Source organism: Lactuca virosa, chromosome 2, assembly GCF_052849685.1.
Source record: "Lactuca virosa cultivar CGN04683 chromosome 2, Lactuca_virosa_CGN04683_v6, whole genome shotgun sequence".
NCBI lineage: Eukaryota > Viridiplantae > Streptophyta > Magnoliopsida > Asterales > Asteraceae > Lactuca > Lactuca virosa.
The window spans coordinates 236,485,304-236,493,534 of NC_136427.1; the positions used below are offsets into that span (position 1 = coordinate 236,485,304).

General features: G+C 35.6%; 1 pseudogene across 1 annotated transcript; it reads left to right on the forward strand.

Annotated features, from left to right (window-relative positions):
* Positions 1 to 1,273: 1,273 nt before the first annotated feature.
* On the forward strand, positions 1,274 to 7,062 carry LOC145156870 (ABC transporter B family member 15-like; annotated as a pseudogene). The gene is made up of 7 exons (XR_013736953.1): positions 1,274 to 1,532; positions 1,608 to 1,662; positions 1,725 to 1,903; positions 1,979 to 2,437; positions 2,552 to 3,092; positions 4,543 to 5,445; positions 5,589 to 7,062. The product of XR_013736953.1 is annotated as an ABC transporter B family member 15-like (transcript).
* The last annotated feature ends 1,169 nt before the right edge of the window (positions 7,063 to 8,231 follow it).

Here is an 8,231-nt window from a genome sequence, read left to right on the forward strand (position 1 = left end):
TGTTGCAAATATTTTGGTATTAATTGTCCTTGATTCAAACAAATCAATAATTGAATCTTCAGGAGCCATTTCCTTTTTTTTTATCAAAACCTCAACCAAAAGCAACAACAATTCACAAGTGATTCACGATTGTTTAAGGGGACTCTACAATCTATTCATCTGGTTTCATCATAAACTCGTACACAAGAAACTTTGTAGATCCCCTTATGATGAAACCAAGTAAACCAACCAAGTTCTGGTGATGGATTTGTGTAATAGTTGTAACTTCTGCTCGGAACCACCTTTTTCCTTCAAACATCCATTCTAGTCGATTTAGCCACCGACAATGTAGGTTACCAATTGAGAAAGATAATCAAGAGAGAGAGAGAGAGGGGGGATTATAACCAAAAAATACAAACATGGTTGATGCAGAATAGAAACGGTTGAAGCTTATTTGGAGTTGGGTTTGTGAGTCGATTTAGCCACCGCAAAGATAAGATAACCCTTGTAATTACCAGTGAATATATCAAAGATATTTGATCTCCATGTCACTATTGGAACGGGGTCTGTAGTTTTGCAACCCTTTCCCTAGTCCATCGGACTCGTATTAGATATCATACCTAACTTCTCTTCGAAGAATAGAACGTAAATTAATAACACGATCAAATGAGAGAGAGAGAGAGAGAGCTTTTTGCTTATACTAACATAATGTAATCAGTCAATTTCTTTCTTCGTTTTGTTTTTCCCTTTAATTTGTTAATAGATTTTAGTTTACATGTATTAGTGATGTTGAGGAACAAATCCAGATGATGGGTTCAATTGGTTTGAAGATGATGGGTTGTAGAATGCTTTGAGTGAGAGACCTTTCTATATTAAATAACATATTTCATTTTTTTAAATAAGACAAAAATCTCATAAATAGTCTCTGTGATAGTGAAATGATGTAAATATCCTTTTATTTTAATCAAATAGTAGTTAACAGTCAAAAGTGATGCCGTCAACAAAAATGATCGTTTGTTAAAAATTTTGAAACCACAAGGACCATCTGAAAGGTTTTTTGAACTTAAGGACTATATGTCAGATTTTTGGAAAACACAAGACCATTTATGAAGTTTTTTCTATTTTTAAACCTACTTCTCAAATACCCTATTTTTATTTTTTTATAAATAAATAAACTCAACGTGCTAAACCTATCACAAACACATGCATTAAAAATAAATGCACATTCCATCTCACTTCCCTTATAACTTATAAGTCCGATTAAACCTTTGTTCCTGTGCATTTCGGGCTCTTACTCTTCACACCTGTCAATACTCAACATGAGTAAACAGAACACCGAGACCAGAAGGAAAGTCAGCAGCAGTGGATCATTCCGATCCATTTTCATGCATGCCGACGCTGCCGACATGTTTCTGATGGCTATTGGTTTCTTAGGTGCCTTCTGCGACGGAATTGCGACGCCTGCCAATTTTCTTTTCACCAGCACCATTATGAACAGCATTGGAGACTTCTCTTCTTTATCCAAAGATATCTTCATTGACAAAATCAACAAGGTTAATTAATGTTAAATCAATATACTAATTAATCATCATCAACAATCTAACGGGGTTTTTATTTCATGTTTGCAGAATGCACAATATCTTTGTTTCTTAGCTATTGGGAAATGGATTGCCTGTTTTGTTGGTAGGTTTTGCTCGATTTCCATTTTGTTTTATCATTCCTCGATTAAATGAGTTTTGTTGCAGAGGGGTATTGTTGGGCAAGAACAGCAGAGAGGCAAGCATCAAAGTTGAGGTCGAATTATTTGAAAGCAGTTTTAAGGCAGGAGGTGGCGTATTTCGATTTGAATGTTACAAGCACAGCAGAGATCATTACAAGTGTTTCCAGTGATAGTCTCATCATACAAGAAGTCATCAGCGAAAAGGTACGTTAGACTTCTGGTGATTCATTCAAAAGGGTTTGACTCAAATTGTAATTTTATGTGGAAACAAAAACGCAGGTGCCTGTCTTCGTGATGTATGTGTCGTTTTTTTTGTGGGGCATATGTTGTGGCGTTTGTATTGCTATGGAGGCTAGCAATTGTTGCGCTTCCATTTATTGCAGTTTTAGTTATACCTGGTTTGATTTACGGAAGGGTTCTGATGAGGTTATCAAGAAAGATGAGGGAGGAGTACAATAAGGCTGGTGCGGTGGCGGAACAGGCGATTTCTTCCGTGAGGACTGTTTATTCATTTGTCGGTGAAAATAAGAGCTTAACAGAGTACTCTGCTGCTCTAGAAGGAAGTGTGAAGTTGGGAATAAAGCAAGGATTGGCTAAAGGAATAGCGATTGGAAGCAATGGTGTGTCTTATATCGTCTGGTCTTTCTTGTGTTGGTATGGTAGTAGGCTGGTGATGTATGATGGAGCAAGAGGTGGAACTGTGTATGCTGTTGGAGCTGTCATCACCTATGGTGGAATGTAATTTTTTTTCCTTCTCTTATTTCATCAAACAGGTTGTCTGCATTATACTTGCATATCTTGTTTTTTTGAAATGGATTTTTATGTATGTCTTAATAAATCCAATAACGACAGATCCCTCGGAAATGCATTATCGAACCTGAGGTACTTTTCCGATGCAATGGCAGCTAGTGAACGTATAAGGGAAGTGATAAAAAGAGTTCCGGAGATTGATTCAGATAACATGGAAGGGGAAATATTACAAAAAGTTTCCGGAGAAGTGGAATTCAAGAATGTAAAGTTTGCGTACCCATCAAGACCGGAATCGGTGATATTCAAAAACTTTAGCTTAAAAGTTCCAGCAGGGAAGACGGTGGCGTTGGTAGGTGGGAGTGGATCGGGAAAATCGACGGTGATTGCATTGTTGCAGAGGTTTTATGATCCTCAAGGAGGAGAGATTTGTGTGGATGGGTTGAGGATTAATAAGCTTCAGTTAAAATGGTTAAGATCACAAATGGGTTTGGTGAGTCAGGAGCCTGCTCTGTTTGCGACCACCATAAAAGAGAATATACTTTTTGGCAAGGAAGATGCTGCCATGGAAGAAGTCATTGAAGCTTCCAAAGCTGCAAATGCTCATAACTTCATCTCTCAGTTGCCTCAGACCTATGACACTCAGGTTTTTTTTTTCCATCATTCTATCAAACACCTCACGAGAATACAAATATCGAAGTCAAACTAATATGAGCAGTAATTTGGAAATTAATTTAAATTTCAAACTTAAAATTCGATGTTTATGTCATTATTGTTACATACGTCAATAAATTGATAATAAATTTGATCATGTTTCTTCATTCTTTCTAATATATAAATAAAATGGCCAGTCACCGGAGGCAATTAACAAATATTTACATTATTTAGGACATTTTTTTTGGAACCTGGCCGAAATATTATTAAAAACCACTGCCTATCAAGCTACAAGGCAAGGCAAAAAAACAAACAAATTACAAAATGTTTAGATAGGCAGGTTCCAAAATATCTTTGTTTAGACAATAAATTTATTTATCAACGATAAATTTATTTTTTTGGAACCTGGCCGAAATATTATCAAAATATCTTTGATCATGTTTCTTCATTTTTTTTGGAACCTGGCCGAAATATTATCAAAATATCTTTGATCATGTTTCTTCATATTTTTTGGAACCTGGCCGAAATATCTTTGTTTAGACAATAAATTTATTTATCAACGATTCTATCCTGATTCTTTGGATTTATTTATCAACGATGAGATTCTATCCTGATTCTTTGGATCGAAGGGCCATCCTTTATGGATAAATTAATCGGGCAAGATGTGATACAAACACGTTGTTTAATATCTTCCATTTAATATGTGTTACAATAGTCAACTCTAATGTCTAATGAAGTTATAAAAAACTAAGCACAAGACAAAAGAATATTATTGCAATATAAAAAATAAGATAAACTGTACATGAAAACGCTGTTGCACATGATCCACAAGGCAATTAGTCTAATGGGGAAAAGTCCTTATTTCTTAGGGAAGACTTGGAGACCTTGAAGAATAAAAAAATGTTTTGGGTCTCATCAAGTAACAACCTAGGTTTTGCATAATTTCATAGATCGAAGAAGGTTTTTTCAATTAATATAATAAAAAAGATTAATTATTTATTTATACAATAACCACGTTTTTTTTCTTTTAGTTCCTCAAAAATATTTTTGATAAGAAATATACGACAATTTATAATTGACCAGTCTAATCAATCAGTCATGTTAACCTGTAATTAGTTATGAGCACATTGTGTTACAGTTTTATAAAACAGATTGGAGACATGTCTAAAAAAATTAACAAGCATTTGTAGCGTCATACTCATACGTGGTTTCATGTTGGCAAGTTGCATAAATCAGTTGTTGTTACAGATTATATATGAAGATAAACATTGTTGAGTAAATTAAAATAAAATGAAAATATAGTAAAAAAGTTGCATACTGCATAGACAAGCAATTTGTTTAAACGTTACGCTTGTTTATCTTTATAGTATTTACTTTAAATATTAATTGAAATTATAGTTCATTACCATTTGTATAACTAATGTATCTATTGTAAATAATAGGTGGGAGAAAGAGGAATCCAGATGTCGGGTGGGCAAAAACAAAGAATTGCTATTGCTCGTGCAATTATCAAGTCGCCTCGTATTCTTCTTTTGGACGAGGCGACAAGCGCATTAGACTCTGAATCAGAACGAGTCGTTCAGGACGTACTTGATCATGCGTCTGTTGGTCGAACGACAATAGTCATAGCTCATCGCCTTTCTACAATTAGAAACGCCGACATGATAGTGGTGGTCCAGGATGGCCAGGTGGTCGAGTTTGGCCACCATGACCACCTCATTCAACTTGAAAATGGTTTCTACACATCCCTCGTTCGCCTCCAAGAAACTAAACAAAATGATGAACCATGTAATCCTTCCTCTTCCCCATCCCCATCAGGACCTTCATCGGTCTCCTCCACATATGATGTCCACAACACGAGCAACCGTCGAAGGTCAATTAATGTGAGCAGCTCAAACTTGATCAACCATGGTGGAGAAAACAAATTTGCTTCACAAAAGGACCAAGTATTTCCAGTACCTTCTTTCAAGAGGCTTTTAGCAATGAACATTCCTGAACTTAGGCAGGCGTTGTGTGGGAGCGTGGGTGCCATTCTATTTGGAGCAGTTCAGCCAGTATATGGTTTTGGAATGGGGTCTATGATATCGGTGTATTTCTTGGTTGATCACGATGAGATTAAACACAGCACAATGATTTATTCATTGTGGTTTGCGAGTCTAGCAGTTTTCACGATGACAATAAACATCATTCAACATTACAATTTTGCAGCCATGGGTGAGTACTTGACCAAGAGGGTCCGCGAAAAGATGTTGTCAAAGATACTCTCATTTGAAATCGGGTGGTTCGATAAGGAAGAAAATTCAACCGGAGCCCTCTGTTCCAGACTTGCTAACGATGCAAATGTGGTATGCAATTCATGATTTATTTCATGTTATTAACAATAACAGAACCTTACATATAAAAAATAATTTTGTAAAATCATTTATTATTTAATTATAGGTTTGTCAATATTTGTTAATTAAAGTGAATGTCAATGATGATTTTGTAGGTGCGATCTTTGGTGAGTGATCGATGTTCACTTCTAATTCAAACATTCTCTGCTGTGACGGTTGCTTTCATATTAGGGTTGGTGATCGCATGGAGATTAGCGTTAGTTATGATCGCTGTTCAGCCGATTGTAATTATAGGTTTCTATAGCAAACGAGTTTTGTTAAAAACCATGTTACAAAAAGCCATGAAAGCACAGGAAGAAAGTAGCAAGCTCGCAGCCGAAGCGGTCTCGAATTTGCGCACAGTTACTGCATTTTCATCTCAGCCACGAATCCTGAAGATGCTCCAAGTAACCCAAAAAGCACCGATGCGAGAAAGCATTCGACAAGCATGGTATGCTGGATTTGGGCTCGCATTTACTCAAAGTCTTATTCCTTGTATTTGGGCTCTAGACTTTTGGTATGCTGGGAAATTGATTAGCTGGGAAATTGATTAGCGCCGGTCATCTTGGCGCCAAAGCGCTTTTCCAGACGTATTTCATCTTAGTAAGCACAGGCAAGGTGATTGCGGATGCTGGGACCATGACAAACGACTTAGCCAAAGGGTCTGATGCGGTGCAGTCTGTGTTTGCAGTTTTAGACCGTCACACATTGATAGAACCTGAAGACCCTGATGGTGAAATTCCTAAGATCATTATAGGCCACATAGAGATACGCGATGTGGACTTCGCGTATCCTGCTCGGCCTGATGTCATGATATTTAAAAGGTTCTCAATCGATATTGAAGCTGGGAAATCAACTGCATTGGTGGGACAAAGTGGGTCTGGGAAATCAACCATCATTGGGTTGATCGAACGTTTGTACGACCCTTTGAAAGGAGTTGTCAAAGTTGATGGAAGAGATATAAGGTCGTATCATTTGAGAACCCTTAGGAAATATATCGCACTTGTAAGCCAAGAGCCTGCTTTATTCGCTGGTACTATTCGTGAAAAGTTAGTGAATCAGAAGTCATTGAGGCTGCCAAAGCAGCCAATGCTCATGATTTCATTGCGGTTTTGAAAGACGGATATGATACACGGTGTGGTGATCGAGGGGTACAACTCTCCGGAGGACAAAAACAACGTGTTGCAATAGCTCGTGCCATATTGAAAAACCCAACGGTTTTGTTACTGGATGAAGCCACAAGTGTACTAGATGGTCAATCGGAGAAAGTAGTTCAGTATGCATTGGAGCGAATGATGGTGGGGAGGACTAGTGTGGTGGTGGCTCACCGATTGAGTACCATAAAAACCTGTAACACGATTGCGGTTTTGGAGAAAGGGAAGGTTGTCGAAAAAGGTAATCATAGTTCGTTGTTAGCGAAAGGGCCCAATGGAGCTTACTACGGGTTGGTTAATCTTCAAAATCCTAATTTCGGATATTGATTAACTAAAGCTTGGTGGAAAATTGGAGGGGTTTTGGTTTGAAGATCGTGAGTGTTGAAGTAAAATAATTTTGACACGTGAAATCTGATAACGGTTTGTACGTTTGTTAAGCACATATCATTTTGTAACACAAAATGGATTTGAAATAGTAAATATATGTGATATATTTGTAACGAGTAAATACGTTAAATAATCCAAGTTGTTCGTGACCATCAAATGATATAGTGAAAGTTGGTCGCGTTTTTTAATTTTTGTAGTTATATTTTTACATAGTGATGATTAGACATGCCAATATATATATATATATATATATATATATATATATATATATATATAAAAGATCAAACTACTCTCAAATGTTTATTGTTGTCTTTATTGTTGTTGTGGTTGTTATAATATTATCTGGCCGTCATGACGGTTGGTTAGTGAGAGAGCCTAAAACGGTTTTTAGAAACAACAAACATGCCATAAAGTATGTATTTTGCCTGTGTGTTTTTTAAGAATCTTTATGTCATTTGTGACTTTTGGCTATGATTAACTATTAGGAAATCGAAAGGAAATGGTCTGGCATTGATCGCACTACATCTACTCATGTTTTTCGCACTTTTATGATTTTTAAAATTGTACTCTGATGACTATTTTACCATGACATATTTTTGGATGGTTTGTTATGAATATTTGATGGTTTAGGTTGAATTAAAAATGAAATTTTTATCTATGATTTTTGAGATGTTACAATTACCTAAAAAATAAAAAATAAAAATAGAATAATGACATAAAAATCCTTAAGTTTGTAAGTTTTTGTCGGTTTTACCCTTTTTCGGATTTTAGGTTCATTAAAACCGGATGTTTACAATTACCTAAAAAATAAAATAGGATAATGACATAAAAATCCTTAAGTTTGTAAGTTTTTGTCGGTTTTATCCTTTTGCGGATTTTTGGTTCATTAAAACCGGATGTTTGCAACTTTTTTTTTTCAATTTTACCATCTGATTTATTAAAACACCTATGTTTGGTATAAATTTTCGGTTTTACCATTTTTTTTGTTCATAAAAACCCTTAAGTTTGGTTTTCTGATTCATTAAAGTCCTTAAGTTTGATAGAAATTTTCAGTTTACCGATTAATTTGCAAAAAGAATAAAATTGAAAAAAAAAACTATATATTACAAATTTGAAACATATTGGACCTAAAATACGATTTTATATAAAACCCACAAAAACTTACAAACATAAATATATTTTTTAGAACATTTGGCCAATAAAAATTACCCACAAAAC